Source organism: Mauremys reevesii, linkage group 9, assembly GCF_016161935.1.
Source record: "Mauremys reevesii isolate NIE-2019 linkage group 9, ASM1616193v1, whole genome shotgun sequence".
NCBI lineage: Eukaryota > Metazoa > Chordata > Testudines > Geoemydidae > Mauremys > Mauremys reevesii.
This window is the reverse complement of record NC_052631.1, coordinates 20,039,446-20,055,928: the sequence shown is the minus strand read 5'-3', so window position 1 is coordinate 20,055,928 and position 16,483 is coordinate 20,039,446.

The following is a 16,483-nucleotide window of genomic DNA, read 5'->3' as shown; positions in this document are numbered from 1 at the left end:
AAAAATGCCTTATCCACTTCCTCTTCCTGCTTTAGTGATCTATAGTGGACCCTTACTATGATGTCACCTCTATTTTTAATCTCTTTTATTTTTACCCAGAGACTCTCAACAGGTCTCCTTCTGACCTCCTTCTGGACCTCAGAACAGATGTCTCTATTCTTGATGTATAATGCAACACCTCCCTTTTTCCCCTGCCTGTCCTGCCTAAACAATCTATACTCCTCTATATTAATATTCCAGTCATGATACTTATCCAGCCAAGTCTCTGTGATGCCAGTTGTCATAAGTTAACATATGTATGAATATTTCTAGTTTTTCCTGTTTATTCCTCATACTTCTTGATTTGTGTATAGACATCTAAAACATTGAGTAGATTCTCCCACTGTTATCCCTCTTGTTGCTCCTATAGCCCTACATAATTGTCCATGTCTTCCCCAACATCTAGCCCTCCATTAAGGACTCCTTTCTTGTATTTACCTGTGGGCTTTTGTCACCTGCCCCATTTGAACCTAGTTTAAAGCTTTTCTCTCTAGGTTGGCTAGTTGTGCATGAAGATGCTCTTCCTCTTCTTGGTCAGGTGAACTCCAAATCTTGCCAGCAAATCATCTTCCCAGAGCAGCATCCAAAGGTCGAAGAAGCTGAAGCCTCCCATCAATACTTTCTGCACATCCATCCATCCATACATCTCTAGTATGTGCAAATCCCTGCCTGGGCCCTTACCCTCAGCCTGGAGGATGGCCAGAAACACAAAATGTGCACCTGACCCCTTGACATTAGCTCCCAGAGCTCTGTAGTTACTGCTGATCTGCTCAGGGTCAATCCAGGCAGTATCATTAGTGCCCACATGGATGAGCAGCATGAAGTAGTGATCAGAGGGATGGCTGATCCTTGGCAATCTTTCCATAATGTCACGGATATGGGCACCAGGCAGGAAGCAAACCTTGTGGGACATCAGGTCAGCAGATGGATGCCTCTTTTCTCCTCAGAAAGGAATCCCTGACCACCAGCACGCCACATCTCCTCCTCTCAGGTGCATGGCCAGGAGCTTCCCAGACTTGGGGGCAAATGGCTCCTCCTCCTCCTCAACTCCAAGGTTCTTCACTTTGATGAATAAGGGACCTGAGTGGGGAGTGAAGCACTGTCTCGTGCCTGAAGTAGCCAGCAGCCAGTCTCCTCTTCATAGAGCAGCCAGTTCTCCTTTCTCTTCTGGTGCTGCTGTAGTCATCTGTAGTTGGCTAGCTTCCTCCAAACCAGATGTCTCCATGTGCATCCCATTGATGAAGTCCTTGTGCTCCCTATGCAGATAATCCACTTCCTCCTGCTAGAAGCCTTCATGCTTTTTAAAGCCTGGGCCACAAAAACAGCTGGAATGGGTGACTCAACCCCCACCCACCCACACACACACACACTCAGCTGCTGTGATCATTGTCCAATCCAATCACAAGCTGCACAGCTCTCACTTCAATGCACCCCCTGCTAGAGTCCTTCAAAGGACCCCCGGCTAAAAAGCAGGAGCTGACACACCTAACTGCAGGGCAACCTAGCCCTGACAGTCAGCAGCCAAGCCTAGATTCCAAAATACAGCAACAAACTCAAACTCCATGGCAAATTCCCAGCACAGCAAAGCACAGAAAGTGCTCCTCTCTTGCCCCTCAAAGTTCATCAGGAGTAATAAGACAGAAATGCCTCAAAGCTATTCACCAGCTGGCTATCTCCCTTAGTCTCCCAGCTGTCTTCTTCTCACCAGCCACACGTCCTATACATTATATAGCACAGTAAGTGCGCATGATGCTCGAAAATAGGAAAACTGTTAAAAATATCAGTTAAAATGTTTCCTTGTATTTATCCTATTTTTTTCTTTTCTTAATTTAATCCTATGCCTCCTACTTAATCCTATACGTCCAGGTACAATTCCTCTTGCCCCCAGAGATTTGCCTACTTCTGGGGTGAAATCCTAACCCCATTGAAGTCCACTGACTTCAACACAGCCATGATTTCACTTGATTTTTATAGACACTTATTCTCACTCTTTGGCACAATTTATACAAAACAGAACTTAACTCTCTTAGGGCATTATCCAAAATCAACTGAAGTTAATGGAAGCATTTCCATTGACTTCAGTGGGCTTTGGATCAGTCTGTTAATTAGTAGTCAGCTATCTGAATCTGAAATAAGAATATATACTACTGGTATAGCCACTGTATAGCCTTTAGCTACTTTTCTGGGGGCATAATAGTCACTCGGCTAAATATGCTAATTTCTGTTTGTGATTTTAACCTCCAGGAACAAAAGCATCTAATTGTAAATCTAAAGAATGTGACATTTATTTTGATATTTTCCCTCAATTAAAACTACACAATGATTTGGTATACTCAAGATACCATATAGATGAGAAAAAAGTGAGAAATGTTTATTATTAACATTGAAGTTGTTGAATGTTCATAAAAAGAGATAGTTAACTGATTAAGAATGAGAAACCAAGAAAGCAAAAACACTGTCAGGACTTGCACTTCAATATTAAATATCATTAATTCAGCAATGGTAATATTCATAAAGACACAGTTAACTATTTTGTTGTGGATTATATTAGTAGAATCATCCAGTTAAAAGGCTTATCTGCTCTTCTTGGCTGAAGCAGCAGATGTGCCAGAGACTGTAAGGGATTGAGGTTAGTTTACCTCCATCAGTTTAAAAAAATGAGCTGCTCTGAGCAATGGCATTCTGAAGAGCTTTCTTTCTGTCTTTACCACTCAGTTTCTGGGTTTGCACTGTGTTGGAACTCCAGCCAAAGGGGATTGGAGGAAAAAGAATAAGCTGTGGCTTCACCTATCTGTCCCTTCCTCACAATAGGGAAGTGTGGAGAAGAAAGATATTTTCTGCACAATATTTCCTTAGCTGCTAGGGTCCTTTGTCATGGCTTATAAGCAGCAGCCTATTATCCTCCTCCTCTCTGCCTGTTCCAGTTGCTTCTGTACTTGATGATGGTGGTGGATGAGGACTTGAGACGGAACCTAGAGAGTGATGAGAGAGAGAGAGAGAGAGAGGAGGGGGTGTAGTGCTCGTGCTGATCAGGGACATGGGGATGAGGAAGAATAGCATCTGAAACTTATGTTTCCTATGGCCTTTGAGGCTCACCCAGAGTTAAGGGCAGTCGTGGTGGAGCATGGGACAGGTGAAATGGAGAGGAAGGATATTATGAGTCACTAGTGAAGGGACTAGGAATTCAAATCTCTCTAAAAATTCAAGTTAGTACTGCAGCTGAAGCAAGAAGGTGGTAAAAAGAAATAAAAAGAGAGAAGAGAGAGACCAAGCAGAGATTAAAAATGAGACAAAGAAGAACTATGCCCAGAGAAATAAAAAGAATATACTCAAAGAAAAATGGCTGGAGAGGAGAAAAACATGGAAAGGAGGAACTGAAAGGAAGAGAAACCAAGGACTGAAATAGTAACTTTAAAAATGTCCAGTGTCAGTTTTTCCATCGAATGATGCTGAATCCAACAATAAATTCACTAAGCTCGACTCAGTCAGAGGCAAAGAGACTAGTTTCAGTTTCAGATCTGAGGCTGAGCTCTGAGCTTGGGAATGAAGAGAGAAACACAAAAGCTCAGGGAGTCTGATTATCTCTACCTCCCCACAAAGGGATTTGAACCGAGGTGGGATGTTGGGTCAGGCAGTTCCAGCTCTGTGGACACAGAGTAGCAAATCTGGGGGTTGGGAAGAGTTCTGAGTGTTGGAAAGTGGAAACTGTGTTACTACTTATTATGCTAAGCTTTCCCTTTCCCAAATCCTATTATTCTGTTCCCGATAAAGCCCCCCTTTGTTATATTGTTATTTTTGGGTGTGGTGTTTCTTTGCTGGGGTGTATGTCGATGTACTTTCATATTTCTTGTGTTCTGAGTTTTATACTCCTTACCAGCAGTGGTAACATTATTCATTTTCCCAAGCGACAGCACTCCTTGTGTCTTGGGCATAGTGTGGAGTCACCTTGAGTGAAGGTACCAGGTATCACAAAAAAGAACCCAAGACTCAACCTATGCAATGAAAGGGGAGAAGACTCTCCAAGTAGCAAGCACCAAGCAGGAGGCTTGAGCCACACCTGCGGGGGTGGGGAGGGGGAGGGCAAAATGGGGTTATAAGAAAAAATTAAGTATTACAAGGTGTGTAATAAAATCATTAGAATTGGCAACATTGTCAATGATGTGGACAAAATGGGCCAGATCCTTAAGGTGAAAATCTGAGGTGCTGAAACTAAAGTGGGTGTTAATAACTGCCATTATTATTTGATAAAGTTCACACCCACTGTGTACATGTGTAAATGACTGCACAAAGTGCAAGGTACTGGAAAGTCAGCCTCATAATGATTATATTGGACTATTGCAGGTAACATATCAACTTTAAGGATCTTGTAAAGAAAGTAAAGTTTATGATATGAAACCCTGTGAATTCAGAGTGTTTAACTTGCTTAAATCTTAATTATGTTCCTTTCCATCATGCACAAACACAATTAGGTCATCACTAATATCCTTTCAGTGAGCAATTGTGCTTCACTCAACATCATCTATATAGATTGACACAAGTGTAACAGAGCAGAATTTGTGGCACCTTAGAGACTAACAAATTTATTTATTTATTTGTTAGTCTCTAAGGTGCCACAAGGACTCCTCGTTCTTTTTGCTGATAGAGACTAACATGGCTACCACTCTGAAACCAGAGCAGAATTTGGTTCACTGTGTCCACATATAATGTCCTTGAAATCTTACTGAAATACTATGAGAAAAAGAAAATTAGTATGCTCTTTTCCAATGACATTGCTCATCTTGTTCCAAATCATTATTTCATACTGAGTATGTCAACAACATGGAGATTTAGTGATGTTAACATGAATTTGTGTATTCAAGAAAAGTCTGGGAAAAGTTAATAGAGTAGAAACGGATTTAAGGGTTAATATCTTAGTTCTTTAAGTTGTACATTTTAGTTAGTATTAAAAAGGATATAAAAAGGCCTTAGTTCATCTTCTGTATGATTAGATTTTTTTTAAAAAATCAATACGCTTTTGAATTATAGAACTACAAAATATACCTGAAACCAGTAAATCCCTTTAACTTAAAAACTCCTTTGAATTTCTTTAATATTTCTTTAAAATTGCTGCCAGACTGAGAATCTGTTATAAGATTCAGCTGGAGGAAATTTTTAAGGCTGAGTTATACTACTGCTCCCTAAAAATAGGAAGACCATAAAAGATGGAATTGCAATAGTCAAGGAAAGAATTGATTTTTTTAAAGGAATGGATAAGAAGATTTCATCAGAGACAAGGACAAGGTAGGGATGAACTCTGTAAGTGTTCTGAAAGTAACAATAAATCATATTATAAACTAATCCTGAAAATAATTGTATAGAAAGGCTGATCCCTGGTATATCATACAATGGTGTGTGTGTATGTGTGTGTTCCTTTTGTATTTCCTTTTCTTTCATTTATAGATCTCTTAGGGCCAGATTCCGATCTAGGAAAGAGAGTATTGACCCTGGGACTTTTTAACAGAAACTTCACTGAATACTTCTAATAATTAAACACTAAATGCTATATGTAGTTAGGGATGGGTGAATCTTATCAAGTTTTGAGTTTAGGTTTATTTCAGATATGGAAAGCACCTGAAAGTTCAAAAGCTTATCCAAATCTCTCGAGACTGGAAAATTAGGCTGGAAATCTCACGTTAACAGGCTTCCTCACAAAATGTCCAGTACTTCTATTTCCAGTCCATAGTAATATCCTTTGTCATGGTATTTTGGCTCATCCTCTTCTGATTGCTACAAGAACCTGAAAGTGCAAAGGGATAGGAAAAAGAAAAATAATCACTTAGTTGGACATTTCAAAACCTTGAAAAAAAAAGGATAGGTTTAAGGGTAGGTTTGAGAAATAAGTGAAGACGTGAAGAAGATGGAAGTTAGAGGATCTTATATTTCCATATCAGTTACCCAGCCCAAATTTTTATGATTGTCAAGGTAGTATGAGTAAATTCTGTTTTTCTCCTTACACTCTGATAAATACTTTTACACAGATAGTTAAAAGTACAGAAAACGTGGCAGATCTCTAATTAGTCTGTTATATTCACAGAGGTCTTGAATCCCTTGTCCCGCGCTGCTTCCCACAGCCCCTATTGGCTTGGAGCGGTGAACTGCGGCCAGTGGGAGCCGAACCTGTGGACCCGGCAGGTAAACAAACCAGCCCACTACACAAGCAGCGGCCCCAGTTTGAGAACCACTGGTATAGACAGGGTTGTTCAGGTTTAACATATGTCGGCGACCTTTAGGAGCTAAGTTAAATAACTTGTTGCAAAACGTGACTTAGACGTCAGTGTAGACAGGATTGTCCAAGTTTAACATGTGTCGGCAGATTTGAGTAAACCCAACTGGAACCATAGGTTTAACCATGCCACGATATTGAAGATGACTTGGCCCTGTCTACACTGACTGCAAAGTCATGTTTAACATCATGTTAAATGAATGTATTTGACTCCTCAAGATCCTCTGCAGTTAGGACCTAATTTTCTGATGAAGAGAAACTCTTGAAGAAGATGGCCTGTAGAACAGTTATTCCCCAGACTGGTAGGATGATAATGGTATAGGAACACACTGTAGGGGAAAGAGGGATGGGCTTCATTTTGTGATGGCAGGTTGCTCCAGTGTTTTTGTGACCACTGTTGTTTTGCGATCACGTATCTGAGGACTTCTGGCCCTGACTTCCTAATTGTTGCTTTCTCCCTTAGTGGCTAGAATGCCTCACTCAAGACCTATTCTGAAAATATTGCTATTCACAAAAATTCTTGTTGTCTGAAGGGGGAGGTAGCAGGGAACTGGTGCTGGCAACATGTAGGAGCAGTCTATGTATTACAGAAGCCAGATTATGGCCTGTCATCAAGCATAGCCTGTGGAGTTCTACAGTCTGGGTTATGATAGCAGCAATAGAGATGTGTGGGCCTTGGAGACCACAGAGTATGTGGCACGTTATGTTGAACTGAGTGGCACTGGTTTCGTTGCATACGAGATGAAGATGGCAGTAATCTTCACTGTTTTGTGCAAATTAGATGCAGCCCTCACATTCTTGGCAAGTTGCCAACATTACCCTTAGGGGAAGTAAGCTTAGAAGCCAATGGGAGCTGTGGGGCTGGGGCTTGGGGCGGGAGCAGTGTGCAGAGCCCCCTGGCTTCCCCTATGCATAGGAGCCAGAGGGGGATATGCCAGCTGCTTCCCAGGAGCTGTGCAGAGTGGGACAAGCCCCCAACTCCACTCCCTGGAGGGAGCTCCAGGCTTGGATTAAAAGGTCTGATGGGCCAGATGTGGTCCACAGGCCGTAGTTTACTCACTCCTGATGTAGGCAGTCAGACCTAGTGGTCAGAGCAGTGGTGGTCAGGCCTAGTGGTCAGAGCAGGAACTAGACTCAAGAGTCAAGGGTCAGAGTAAGGAATCAAATCAAGGGTCAGAGCCGGCATCAGTAGCTACATGTGGGGCACAGAAGCAGGGATCTGCAACAAAACATGAAGATGGGAACAGAACAAGAATCAGGAATAAGGCAGGGCCCAATGCTACTGCTACTGCCAGAAAAGGGTTCACCTAGTTGTTCAGACAATTTCCTATGCCTCTTTCTGGCTTAAATAGTGAATCTGAGCCAATCAGAGATATCTCCAGTTGGGAGCTTTGTGGGCAGTAACTATGGTGAGCTGGGGTACTCTAGCCTGCACTCCCTGCCGGTAGCAGTGAACTGCTGTTTACTGGCTGCAGTCTAAGGATTGCCTGGGAACCTGTGGACCCAGCTTTTGAGCCCCGCGAGCCCTCATGCTTTTCTGCACCTCCATACCCCCAAGGTGATCAATCCCAAGAGAGAGGGATGTGTAGGAGCCAGATATGCAGCATGCCCCTTCTGGGAAGTGCCTGGCAGAATCTGCCCAGGTGTCACCAAAGTGGTGTGGAGAGTTGGACTATCTGATTCATTGTCTCCACTGGAATTACAAGGGCGCAGAACCAATCATAGTTTGGTTCTATATTGTTATACAACAGATATATAACTTCATTATCTGCTTTTCCATGTATATATAATGAAAACCTTAGGGTTGTAAAATAGATTTTATTACTACCAATAATCTTGTAGAAAGCTAGAAGCAGGAATTATATTTCCTTTTTAATTAGCATTTGCTTTCTAAAAAATAAACACTTTAATGTACTCATGGCTAGAAGTTAAGGCATTGTATAACTCAACGGGCTTGATTCTGCTGTTCACCTTCACCCCTAGTGTAACTGCACTGGCGTTTAGTCCTGATTAACATCAGAAGGAAAGCGATCAGAAAACAGGCCTGATGTGAGCAATTACAGAATGTATACCATTGGTGAGCTCGCCGCAGGAAATACTGGGATGGAATAGGTCACGTACGTGTCTATGTTAGGTAAATGTCATGTTTAAAGGAAAAGCTGTTCAATATAACAGCAAACATTGAAAAGTCACATGAATGGATGGACACATGGAAGAATATTTCTAATGAATGCTTTCCCAGCCAACTGGCATTATTTGAATGACAGCTGATGATTAGAACCACAAAGAACAATTTGGTTGGTAAGTGACATTTTGACTAATTGAGGAGGTGTCCTGTTCCAGCACTGGTCAGTATCTGGCCAGTTAAACGTATGAGCATAACCTGAATGAACTCACAGTTAAGACTGTTTTCTTAATGGAACATGATAAAGGTGGGAAGGAGTGGAAAGGAAGTCATGCTGCTGGTATAAAGACTCTCAGCAGGCTTGAAATATGCACTGCTGTGAAGATGCTTGCAGCAGGGTTTCAAAGTAGCAGGGGAAAATCAGAAACGTCAGACCTTTTTAAAGAAGTGTTTTATGCCATTTATTTTACTATGTTTTTACCTATGTGTGGTCTTACTCTAAAACACCCTAATGCATAAACTCTGGTGTGTGTGCATTGTTTAGCCCCAATTTTTAGAACAAGGATATGTAATCAGGTCTGTTGACGGAGTATTAAAAAGCAATGGTTTAGAGGATGTTTTTCATTGCTTAATCAAAATATTCAGGGCTTTCACATCTTGCTAAAATGACTTGCCAAAGGCTTCCTCAAGCTGCACATGCTGCTGCTTTGTCTTTCCTTTATGCCTTATTGAATTCCATTAAAAGACAAACAAATCTTTCCGTCATTAGGCACCTTGCTGACAACACCTGTCAGGCTGTCACTCCTAGTCAGAGACAGATACCGTCATGCTTCATTTGGCAGAATTATAAAGAAAATAGAAAGAAACATATCTGGGGCACCTGTTCTCACAAAAGCAATGAGAGGATTATTATTACCAAAAAATGAGCTCAATGTGCTACTTGCAGAGTGTGGATAAAAAGTAATGTTGCCAGCCAGTTACACTAATCAGTAGTGTTCAAAACAGGTATGGATTTTAAGTGTGTTCTCGACTCCTTAATAGCTGTGGTATGTATATATTTAAATTATTATCATTATTTTTGAACCTTATTAATTCTTACTCATGAATAGGAGCCAGTTTGTAACACACACAGGGTATGTCTGTGCAGCAGCTGGGTGGATAGTTCCCACTGGGGGTAGACAGATGTGCTAAGTCTGCTCAAGATGGAGCACTAAACATAGCAGTGTGGCTGTGGCAGCATGGGCGGCAGCTCAGGCTAGTTGCCCAGGTACAAAGTTTGCCCACCTGCATCAATGGGGGAAAGAGGGGATTTGGAGGCCAGTGGTGAAAGGGGGACAGTCCCAGTAGCAAGCAAGGTTTCATTTATAGTCATAGATCTTAAGGCCAGAAGGAACCATGATTATCTAGTGTGACCTCCTGAATAATACAGGTCAAAGAACTTCACCCAGTAACCTCACTAATTAATTTCTGCATCATTTCCTTTCCTCAGGTTTTATGCTTGAGTCTTTTGCTGGCTACTTTAGGAAAAAGAGTTGATATAAAGCTATATACTCTAGGAAAAACAAGAACTTTTAAAATTGTATGAGTAATTAATTGAAAATACTCTTAAACGCAGGCGTAGAAGAAAAGTGTTAGTTTGTGGCATCAAAATAAATGGGTATCTATATTAAAAATACATATTTTCTGCACATCAAAATGTTATCATTAAACATTTCCTTTTTTTTGTGGTGTCCCTGTGAAAGCACTAGGTCAGCGCATTAGTCTTTCACCTATGTAGACCTGGTCTGGCTCATGTTTAGGTTACTTTAAATTACACAAAATTCACTCAAAAGAAAAAGGAAATAAGATTTCTGATCTTATTCTGGTTCTTAGTACACTCTGAACAACAGATGTACTGGAGTCATTGGTCATATGGGATAGAGTTGTTTGGGAAATTTTAAATTAAATGTTTTTCTCATTTGTTCATTTTTCAATGTTGTTTCTTTGGAGAACATTAATTTGTCAAAAGCAAATCTTTTTGTGGGAAAGGATTGGTTTTGAAGAATCTCATGATCTGATTTTTTAAAAAAGTTTATAAATTGTTGAATGTTCCATTTCAAGTATTTTAAAACAAAAGGTTTTGTTTTTTTTATTTGAAATTGCTTTTTGTTTCAAAATTATAGTTAATTTTTGCTAAAAAAAGATTTTTAAAAGGTCAAAATAAGAATGAAACATTTTGAAATTATCAAAATGCAGGCATTCTATTGACCCAATGAAAAAAAAATTGGATTATTGATTCATGAAAATTTTCAAGATTTGACTTTTTGTTTTATTTTGGGAAGCAAAATAATAATAATAATAATAATAATTAATAAACCCTCTTGTGGCATGGGAAAACTATTTCCCACCCAACTCTAACACTTGCCAGATCTTCAGCGGGACTGTCAAGGTTCCTTCCCCACTCTGAACTTTAGGGTACAGATGTGGGGACCTGCATGGACACTTCTAAGCTTAATTACCAGCTTAGATCTGGTATCGCTGCCACCATCCAGATCCCTCTGTCTGGAACTCCCCCTTTCCTCCCAAAACCTTCCCCTCCCAGGGTAACCTTGAGAGACTTCACCAATTTCCTGGTGAACACAGATCCAACCCCTTTGGATCTTAAAACAGGGAGAAATTAACCATCCCCCCTCTTTTCTCCCACCAACTCCTGGTGGATCCAGATCCAACCCCCTTGGATCTAAAAACAAGGAAAAATCAATCAGGTATTAAGAAAAAGGCTTTTAATTAAAGAAAAGAAAGGTAAAAGAAAACCCTCTGGGAGAGATTAGCATACCAGCTATTCTCAGATTCAAAACACAGAGGATGTTCCCCTGGGCACAAATTTAGTTACACAAAAATACCCAAATACCCAATTTTGATAATTCCCTTAATGGTATTAAGATAAGTTACAAAGAAAATAAACATAAACCTATTTATCCCTTTCTAAAACATACTACTTTGATAAGATAAATCTTGTTCCCCCATTGGTTCCTCTGGTCAGGTGTCAGCTAGGCTAGGTGAACTTCTTAACCCTTTACAGGTAAAAGAGGCATTAACCCTTAACTATCTGTTTAGACTCTTGGAGACAATGGAACCATGCCAATTTACTCCAGCTAAGGATATGGCCAGGCACATGAGGCTGCTTTCTGAAATCAGATATCTTAAATACAATAGATTTAAATATAAATGTAATGTAAATACATTACAATGACCAGTCTTTGCAATATAAAAACCCAGCAATGGCTGATTTTTATCACACTAATAATTGTGTGTGTATATATATGCATTGATGGCCTGTTGTATTCCAAAGACTGATGATTTTAAACCTACTATATTTAAGCTATTTGATTTCAGAAAGCAGTCTCGTGCCTGGGCCATATGCTTAGCTGGTATAAATTGGCATGGCCCTATTGTCTTCAAGAGTCCAGCTAAATATCTGGCCTAGTGTTAGAACAGTGTGTGTGTGTAAACACTTTTTATTGCAATGGAACCCAAACTGGATTACCAGTTATAGGTCTCATCCTGCTCCAGTTGAAGTCAATAGGAATCTTGCTATGAAACCTAATGAGAACTCAGTGAGGCTCAGAATACATATAAATGCAGCCACTTCTGCAGGTGATGGTGGAGTAATCAGCCAGCACCTGCACAACAGCACATGTGTGGGCGGGAGAGAGAGGAGGTGGAATATTAACCAAGGATTCTGGGACAAATCCCTCCTCTTATCAAAATGCCATGGGATCTTTAACGTCTATGTAAAGCAAACAAAACCTCAGCTGCTAAAGTCTCATTTGAAAACTTATTTACATATAGATTATACATTGCATTCATTGCAATTCCTGGCCAAATATAGTGTGCTAGTTGCAAAATAATATGATTTGTTCAGATGATGGTAGTTTATTGGGGGAAAGTGCTTCTGGGCTCTGCAATAACCACTGACAATTCATTTCTGGAACGCTTAGTCACACATAGTCCCTTAGAATTACTTGTGTGAGTAAGGGCTACTCAGCATGAATTGGGCCCTACGGGGTTTAGACACTTCTAGTGCTCTGAGGGTGCTGGGTCTTCAGTACATAGTAGCATACATCATGCTGATAGTGCAAAGACAGAATCGAACAGCAAGACTTGAGACTATCATCAGTAAGAAGTTAAATTGTATAAAATGAAATGTATGTTTATAGTTATTATCAAATGGTCTGATAGTTAAATAATTAATTCAGCAGAAAAGGTTTTAAAACATTCTACTAACACATCCCCAGCATGTAGGAACCGGTATATTGATGAAAACACAGGGGAAAATACCTTTGAAGTGCTTCATATAAACACAAGATGGCACTTTAACTTCATAGATAAAGCGATTACTCAATTGGGGAAATTTCCTCCTGAAAACACAATTGCACCACTTCATTTTTTTTAACTGAAATGCAGGAGAAACTGTATATAGATAAGAAGCTAAAGGAAGCTCTTTTGTAGCGATCCATGGACTTTATTTACTTTGTATTGTATGCTACTTTTGCTCCAGATTGGTGAGCTGATTGTAAGATTAATGAGTGTGAAAGTCAAACGTTAACATAACAAGGAAGCAACTAGCTTTTGCCACTGGTAAGCTATTCTCTTCTGGATCTAATTAAAGTGGTGGTTTTTTCTTTGGGCTTTTATTTACTATCAGTCAGGCCGCCATGTGTGCCTTCTTTCTCTGTCGTATGGTATTTACTTTGCTATTTTGATCCTGAGGGAGGCAATTCTTTCTTTGTTTACATGCAATGTAGTTGCCCAGACCCAACAGTGAGGAGCATCGCACGGGAGGCCGTACGGGGTGTGGTCAGGAAACGCATCGCCAGGGCCCCCTCCGAGCAGGACGTTGCCACTTACCTCAGCGGCTCCCTGGAGGCTGAGTTCGGGAGAGAGGGGGGAGACCTATCCTCTCTCTGGTCCCGCGCCCGCAACACCTCAAGACATCTGGGTAAGAGGATCGGCTGCTGCTGGAAGTGGTGCGAGGAACGCCAGGAGCTGGGAATACTGGTGCCACGCGTAAAGACCCCGGACCACACCATCATCACCCCGACCGCCAGAGCCATGCTAGAAAGGTCCCTGAAAGACGCCATCTGCTACCACTACGCCGGGAACCTCAAGCGGAAGCCGGACCAGGGCAAGGTGTTCGAGGTGTCCAGCAAGTGGGACGCCAGTAACCACTTCCTCCCTGGGGGCAGCTTCACCAGGTTCACTGACTGGTGGTTCATCCACAGGGCCCGACTCAACTGCATTCCCCTCAACGGAGCCATCCGCCACGGCATCCGGGACAAGTGCTGCAGGAAGTGCGGCTACGTGAACGAGACCCTGCCGCACATCCTGTGTGGATGCAAGCAGCACTCCGGAGCCTGGCGGCACTGCCACAATGCCATCCAGAACCAACTAGTGAAAGCCATCCCACTGTCCCTGGGGAAGATGACCGTCGACTCCACCATCCCCGGGACAGACAGCCGACTGCGACCCGACATCGTGGTGACGGACGCAGAAAAGGAGAAGGTCCTCCTGGTAGACATCACGGTGCCTTTCGAAAACCAGTCACCTGCATTCCACGAGGCCTGAGCACGAAAGGAGTCAAAGTATGCCCCGCTGGCCGAGACCCTAAGAGCCCAGGGCTACGAAGTCCAGGTACACGCCCTGATCGTGGGAGCCTTGGACTCATGGGACCCCCGCAACGAGCCGGTTCTGAGAGCGTGTGGGGTTGGTCGACGCTACGCCTGGCTCACGAGACAGTTCATGGTGTCCGACACCATCAGGTGGTCCAGAGACATTTATACTGAACACATCACCGGACACCGCCAATACCACACTGAGTAATTGAGACAGCCGACCAGGGAAATAACCCACTTCCTTCCCTGAGGGACCAAGGGATGCACCCAACCCATGTACCTATTCGCTCCACCGATACTGACTTGGACTCCTTATTCATTCCATGGGTGGCGAACCCGAGCCCACTTATTCACTTACACTTTAAAAACCCTTGCACCCCAATCTGAGTCTGTGCCGGTTATGCGATATGTATGTATCTTTTCATTCTTGCAACCGATATCTGTAACCCCCCATAACCCAAGCCTGACCCCAGATGTACAGTACCTTCCCTCTCAACCTGTGTATATTTCATTTTAAACATTTACTTTAATAAATTTTTTATTTCTGAATGATTGCACCCTATTATGGGCTTTCCCCATTCACAAGTGCTAGATAAGCATTATGCTGGTGGAGTACATTTTGTTTTGTTGAGTGTAAGATGCATAAGCCTTTTCAAAGTCATCTTGCCTTTCTCCCTTGCAGACTTTTCTTGGAACATTTTTGATTTGTACAGTACAGACCAGTTTACATGCGAATCCGCTTAACATGCGGTAGCGCCGTGCCTCCCAGTGCTACCTATTTAACACACGAGCCTCATTAACACGCGGTACAGGAACTTGCTATGTAGTGCTACAGATTTGCTCACTAATTCACTGACATAGAAATTGACAGGAAGCGAGGAACGGAAACGTGTTGTACCTCTTTACCGCCAACAGGAGGGGCAGCGTTTTAAGGATGGTCCTTTGCTGTGGCAGCGCTGGGCCGCCGACGGGTGGAGGAGGGAGTGCAGCAACGTTAAAGCATTGCCGCGGCAAAGGACCCTGCAGCGCTTTAAGGTCCTTGCCCCTTTTGCCCCCCCCCTTAGCCGCTGACGGGAGTAGGGGCAAAGGGAGCAGCTGCCCCGGGGTCGGCAATTTAAAAGGCAGCAGCGGCGTCTGGAGCCCTGAGTCCTTTAAATCACCACAGGAACCCTGGGTGGTGCAGACAAGGCAGCCTGGAAGGGCTGGCTGGGGGATGCTGACCCCTAGCCCCACCCTTCTGCCCAAGGCCCCGCCCCTTCTGGGGGCCAGAGTCGCCCCGCCCCATACCGGTAAGTGTCCTGGGTTACTTTCACCCCTGTGTAGTAGTAATAATGCTTTTATTAGATTACACTTTTGAATGTATATTCTTGCAAAGCGCTGTTAACAGATAGGCCTGCAGTATTTGGATGCTGTGAATATCTATGTAATACTAGATAATGATACATGTGTATATATAGATATCTTAAGATATTTCAGCATGGCCCTCTTAACCTGTGGTCCGTTAACATGCGGTTGTGATGGCTTGACTCCCGACATCCGCGCGTAAACGGGTCTGTACTGTAGTTTGTAGTATTCGGCCAGTTATTTGTTTACTTGAATTATTCCAGTCAAGTGGCCCAGTGCTATATACACAGCTGACTCACCCACATGCAGAATAATAAATGGCTGTGCAGAGTACTTGGGTTCTTGGTGTATGAGATTTTTTGACATGAGAAAGTATTTATCTTCTCTTAAATAGTAGGGTTCTGCCATCCTGCTAAGTGTGTGCGTGTGTGCACACATATGTGGTGGGATATTTCTTATGTCAGTGAAGGTGAATGGAAAGCAGACAAAGCCATGTTTGCATTTCCCAGCATGACCAACTGGCCTTTATACTAGGAGAAGGTGAAACATTTTGTGTTCAGAATGGGTAACTGCTGTAATTTGTTCCAGTGCTTAACTACCCTTCCAGTTAGAAAGTTTTTCCTTATGTCTAACCTAAATCTACCTTGCTGCCATTTAAACCCATTACTTCTTGTACTGACCTTGGTGGATAAGGAAAACAATTTATCACCCTCTTCTTTATAACAAGCTTGTACATACTTGCAGACTATCACACCCCTGCCTAGTCTTCTCTTCTCCAGACTAAACAAACCCAATTTTTTAAATCTTTCCATGTGGGTCATGTTTTCTAGACCTTCAGTTATGTTTGTTGCTCTCCTCTGGACTATCTACAATTTGTTGACATCTTTCCTGAAGCATGGTGCCCAAAACTGGACACAGTACTCCAGCTGAGGCCTTATCAGTGCCAATTAGAGTGGAAGACTTTCTTCTCATGTCTTGCTTACAACACTCTTGCTAATGCATCCCAGAATGATGCTCGCTTTTTTTGCAACAGTATTGCATTCTTGACTCATATATTTA